This window comes from Orcinus orca, chromosome 13, assembly GCF_937001465.1.
Source record: "Orcinus orca chromosome 13, mOrcOrc1.1, whole genome shotgun sequence".
In the NCBI taxonomy this organism is placed as follows: domain Eukaryota; kingdom Metazoa; phylum Chordata; class Mammalia; order Artiodactyla; family Delphinidae; genus Orcinus; species Orcinus orca.
The window spans coordinates 5,391,472-5,397,490 of record NC_064571.1 but is presented as its reverse complement, the minus strand read 5'-3'; positions in this window follow the sequence as shown (position 1 = coordinate 5,397,490).

Sequence of the window (6,019 nt, the reverse complement as noted above, 5' to 3'; positions counted from 1 at the left end):
TCTAAAGAAAAGGTAAAAGATAGGTTTCCAGGCATCTTTAAGTGTCTAGAGACATGAGCACATTAAATGATGCAGGATATGACACCTTTCAAAACCCCTGTCCTGCAGGACTCAGCCACCCCCAAGTTCTCAGGGTGATATCCCAGCCTATTCAGACCCTCCTCTGGTTCCTCCTTCCAAGCTGGTCTTTAGGTCACTAAAGACGGATGGATTTGTCTTTGGAGGTTTATACCCAGTGACCAGATGCATGCTCTAGCGACAGTCCTCTGTTTATTTTTAGCATGAGAAAGAAATGCATAGGTTGCCGGCGAATGAACTAAATGTTATATTTAGCTGGGAAGATAACATATCCCTAATGTCTGGATTTATCAAAACAAATTCCAGATGGCAGGCAAGCCATAGAGAGGGGCCATCTGCTAAGTTACAGCAGGGCTCATTTTTTTTAAAGGTGATAAGTAGTAAATGTCAAAACTTCTGGTGGTGAAAATATATCTATCTATTGCTACTACTAGAGTAGCCATCCTGAGCCATACACCCTATATGTGCTAATTTAAATATCTGTCACATTATGCTCTGTCAAATAACTGAATGATGAATTATGTTTTTAAAAAAAACAAAAAACACAGTGGGAACTTCCCTGGTGGCCCAGTGGTTAAGAATCCACCTGCCAACGCAGGGTACCCGGGTTCTAACCCTGGCCCGGGAAGATCCCACATGCCGAGGAGCAACTAAGCCTGTGCGTCACAACTACTGAGCCTGCGAGCCACAACTACTGAGCCCACATGCCACAACTACTGAAGCCCGTGCACCTAGAGCCCGTGCTCCGCAACAAGAGAAGTCACCACAATGAGAAGCCGCGCACCGCAACGAAGAGTAGCCCCCGCTCGCCGCAACTAGAGGAAGCCCGCGCGCAGCAACGAAGACCCAACGTAGCCAAAAATACATAAAAAAACCCAAAACCACACAGTGAATATAGTAAGGTCTTAATGTATACCTGCTAAACATATATTGTATGGCGACAGCCATCACCATTTCACAGGCTACAATTATACCAATTGAGAGTAGAAACCAGTAAAAACCAAAATTTCTTCCAAAATGATTTAAGATGTTGCTGCCATTTTTGATGTAGTGGAGCAGTGCTATTTTTAGTGCATTTTCTGTTTGACAGGATGTTTCTTGCACATGTTTTCTGCTCTCCCCACTCCCACTGCTCCCTCTGAAACTGATCATTACATGCCTGTGTTTATTCACCCCCTCACCCCCAGCCCCCGGCCCTGCTTGCCCACAACTGCTAGCTTAATCTTCTTTAAACATCACTCTGTTTATACAACTTCCCAGCTCGAAAAAGTCAATACCTCTCCAACGCCCCGAAGGTAATGTGCAGGCTTCTACTCACTGACACCCCATTTTCCCACCCTGCGCCTCATGTAAATCCCCCATCTCCCCAGGCTGCGGCCAGGCTCTCCTCCCCAAGAACTGGATGGAGCTCTGTCTCCAACCTCAGGGCGTTTGGCAGGGACCCTGATTCTCCCTGATGGGCCCAGCAGCCTTCTCTCCAAGGAGTTTGGATGTTGGTCCCTCTACCATGAGCTGAATCCAACACGCCATATCTAGCATGAAGTCAAGAATTCCTCCAACACAGAGGCTTCTGTGGCTGAGGCCACCTCCAGGTCAGCTTCCGAGGGTGATGTCAATATCCCAGATTTAATGTGATGGAAAATGTTGGTCACCCCCACTGGTAGTCTCAGTAGTGGCCTCCCAAAGATGTCTATGTCCTAATTCCTGGAACCTGTGGATATGTTACCTTACACAGAAAAAGAGCCTTTGCTGGTGTGATTCAATTAAGGATCTTAGGACGAGGAGATGATCCTGGGTTATCTCAGGTGGACCCAATGTAATCACATGGGTCTTTATAAGAGGGAGTCAGGAGGGTCAGAGTCAGAGAAGGTGGTGTGATGACAGAGGCACAGGTCAGAGAGAAAGAGAGATTTTGAAGATGTGAAACTGTTGGCTTTGATGATGGAAGGAAGGGGCCACAAACCAAGGAATGGAGGAACCTCTCGAAGTTGGAAAAGGCAAGGAATTGATTCTCCCCTAGATCCTCTGGAAGGAGCCACTCCTGCCTACGCCTTAACTTTAGCCTAATAAGACTGACTTGGACTTCTGACTTCCAGAACTGTAAGGTAATAACTCTGTGTTGTTTTAGGCCACTAAATTTGTGGTCATTTGTTTTGGCATCAATAGGAAACTAACACAGCCTCCGCTGGCTCTCCTTGTTCCAGCCCTAATAATCCTGGCCCGTGCTCATCTCTCTGCGGGCCCTTAGTGAGGTCCCAGCAGGCTTAGGCTGAGATTGGTTAAAAGCTGCCTGGGCGCTTCCCTGCTGGTCCAGTGGTTAAGACTCTGCCCTTCCACTGCAGGGGGCACAGGTTTGATCCCTGGTCCTTGGTCGGGGAACTAAGATCCCACCTGCTGCACAGCCAGAAAAACCCCAAAAACCAAAAAAATCTGCCTGGTCCAGATACAGTAACCGCTAGTCTCATGTGGCTGTTTATATTTAAATTTCACTTAATTAAGATAAAATAAGACATTCAGTTCCTCAGTTATACCAGCTACATTTTAAAGTGTTCAATAATAGCATGTGGCTAGAGGCTACTGGATAGTGAAGACACAGAATAATTCCTTCACCACAGCAAGTTCTACGGGACAATGCTGGTTACAATGGTGCCCTGTGCGCCACTAGTTTTTCATAAGCCACGGAACCCTTTAACCAATCTGGTTTTTTCTTTCTCCCAGTGGGCTATGGGGTAAACGGGGTAAGTTTCCTGAGGGACATTCCAGGCTGGGGAAACAGGTCTTAGAAGTGGCTGAAGGGAGCACACCTGGGTGAGTGCACCTCCTGAAATGCTCAAGCCCACCCACCTACCCCCCACTGCTGGGGGGGTGGAGTCTTGAACAAAGCTGAAGAGGTCCCTCCAGGGCATCTCCTAGTGCTGGGTCTTGGCCAGGGGCCTGCCACCTGCCTCCAGGGACCCCATCTGGTTTTTTGAATTGCTTAGGAAATCTGTCCTCATTGTTAAGATGATGAAAACATTCATCACTATTTCCTTCTAATAAGCTCAGAAGTTTTTACTTTAAAACTTTTTTTAATTCATCTGAAATTTATTTTTGTGTATGATACCAGATAGTGATCTCTAAGTTATTTTCCCCCTTGGATAGCAAATATCTTATCATTCTTTCCCCACAATTTGAAATGCCACTTTGGTGGCGTAATAAATTCCCACGGATAAACAGATGTTTTCCTACTTATCTGCCCCTGCGTGACTAGCATCCCACTTTACCTGCAAGAGCTTTGCAGTTTATTTTGTCACCTAGCAGGGCAATTCCCTCTCATTGTCCTTGTCCTTCAATATTTTATTTGTTCTTGTCGTTTCCTCTTCCTGATGCACTTCAGAGTCAGTTTGCCAAGTTTCACCTAAATATCACCTACAATTTTAGCATCATTTTGGATTTAGACTCACGAGCTCGTTGACATCTTAAAAGCATGGAGCCTCTCAATTTAAGAACAAGATTTGCTGTTCATTTATTTAGGTGTTTCTTTTGGTACTTCTTGAAGGTTTTGTATGTGTCTTCATTTCCCTGGAAGTCAACTTACAATGCAATAATAAGGTGTTGTTGCTAATGTGAAAGGGTTTTTTCCCGCATGGGTTTTTTAATTGCTTGTTATTAGTATGTAGGAACTGCTGATTTTTGTGTATGGCTCACTTACTGAACCCTTTTTCAATTTTCATAGTGTTTCTGTTGATTCTCTGGGATTTTCTAGATAGATTATCATCCCATCTACAAACCAAGGCAGTTTTCCCACTTTTGTCCCTGCGATCTTTATCTCTCACTTCTTTTTCTTGACTTGACTTATAGGAATATCCAGTGCGCTGTTGAATAGGAATGGTGACAGTTAGAGTTCCTGTATCTTCCTGGCTTTCTAATTGGAATATTTCTATTATCTCACCACTAAATGTAATGTTGATTGAAGAAAATTTCTTTCTTTTTCTAATTTGCTCAGAAAGAGATGTTGAAATTTAACCAGGAGAAAAGGGAACCCTCTTACACTGTTGGTGGGAATGTAAATTGATACAGCCACTAAGGAGAACAGTATGGAGGTTCCTTAAAAAACTAAAAATAGAACTACCGTATAACTCAGTAATACTACTACTGGGCATATACCTGGAGATACATGCGCCCCAGTGTTCACCGCGGCACTATTTACAATAGCCAGGACATGGAAGCAACCTAAATGTCCATCTACAGTGGAATGGTTAAAGAAGATGTGGTACATATATACAATGGAATATTACTCAGCTGTAAAAAGGAATGAAACTGTGTTATTTGCAGAGATGTGGATGGACCTAGAGACTGTCATACAGAGTGAAGTAAGTCAGAAAGAGAAAAACAAATATCGTATATTAACACATATATGTGGAATCTAGAAAAACGGTACAGATGAACTTATTTGCAGGGTAGGAATAAGATGTAGACATAGAGGACAAACGTATGGGCACCAAGGGGGAAAGGGGCGGGGTGGGATGAACTGGGAGATTGGGATTGACATATATACACTACTATGTATGAAATGGGTAACTAATGAGAACCTACTGTGTAGCACAGGGAACTCTACTCGGTGCTCTGTGGTGACCTAAATGGGAAGGAAGTCCAAAAAAGAGGGGATCTGTGCATACATATGGCTGACTCACTTTGTTGTACAGCGGAAACTGACATAGCAGTGTAAAGCAACTATACTCCAATAAAAAGAAAAGAAATTTAACCAAACTATTATTTTACATTTGAGATGATTACATGGTTTTTTCTCCTTTAAACTGTAAATGTTGAATTACAATAACAGATTTCCTAATATCGAACTAGCCTTATATTTCTGGAACAAATCCTATTTGGCCAATCACGTTAGAATTAGCCTTTAAAGACACATAAACTTCTTTGAGTTTTGTCCAGTCCAGTTTATCTTAGCCTTGTACAATGATTTGGGAAAGTTCCACTTTTTTCTAGCCTCCAGAACCTTTATATGTCCTAAACTTCTGGGAGAACTTTGCTGTAATTGTCTGGGACAAATAGCTTTTTAAAGGTAAAGCTTTCGCCAGTTTAACTTCCATAGTGATTGGTCTATTCTGTTTTCCTGCTTCTTTAAAAGTCACTTGGACTCTCGTGTTCATTGTACCATTATTCCCAGTAGCCAAAATGTAGAAACAACTCACGTGTCTACCAAGAAATGAATGGATAAACGAAATGTGGTCTATACATACAATGGGATATTATTCACCCAGGAAAAGGAATACGTTTGTGATATATGCTGCAACATGGATGAACTTGCAAATATGCTATGTGAATAAGGCAGTGACAAAAAGACAAATATTGTATGATTCTATTTATATGAAATATCTAGATAGGCAAATTCATAGAGACAGAAAGTATAGTAGAGGTTCCCAGTGGCTGGGAGAAGAGGGGAATGGGAGATATTGTCTAATATTTAGTTTCTTTTTGGGGTAATGGAAAAGATTTGGAAACACAGAGCAGTGACTGTTGCACAGCAGTGTGAATGTAATTAATACACTGAAATGTACACTGAAAATGATTACAATGACATATTTTATGTCATATATATTTTGTCACAATAAAAAATTTTAACCCACATAAAGTGCTTTTTTTTTTAAGCCCCCAGGAAACAACTTTTTGTTTTATTGATGAAAAAAATACTGTTTCTTTTTCTTTTCAATTAATTCTTCCTATTATCTTTATAAATTTGTTTTTTAGGAGTAATTTCATTGTCTTTTTTAGCTTCCTATTTTGTTTTTTTGCGGTACGCGCGCCTCTCACCGTTGTGGCCTCTCCTGCCGCGGAGCACAGGCTCCGGACGTGCAGGCTCAGCGGCCATGGCTCACGGGCGCAGCCGCTCCACGGCATGTGCGATCCTCCCGGACCGGGGCACGAACCCGCATCCCCTGCATCG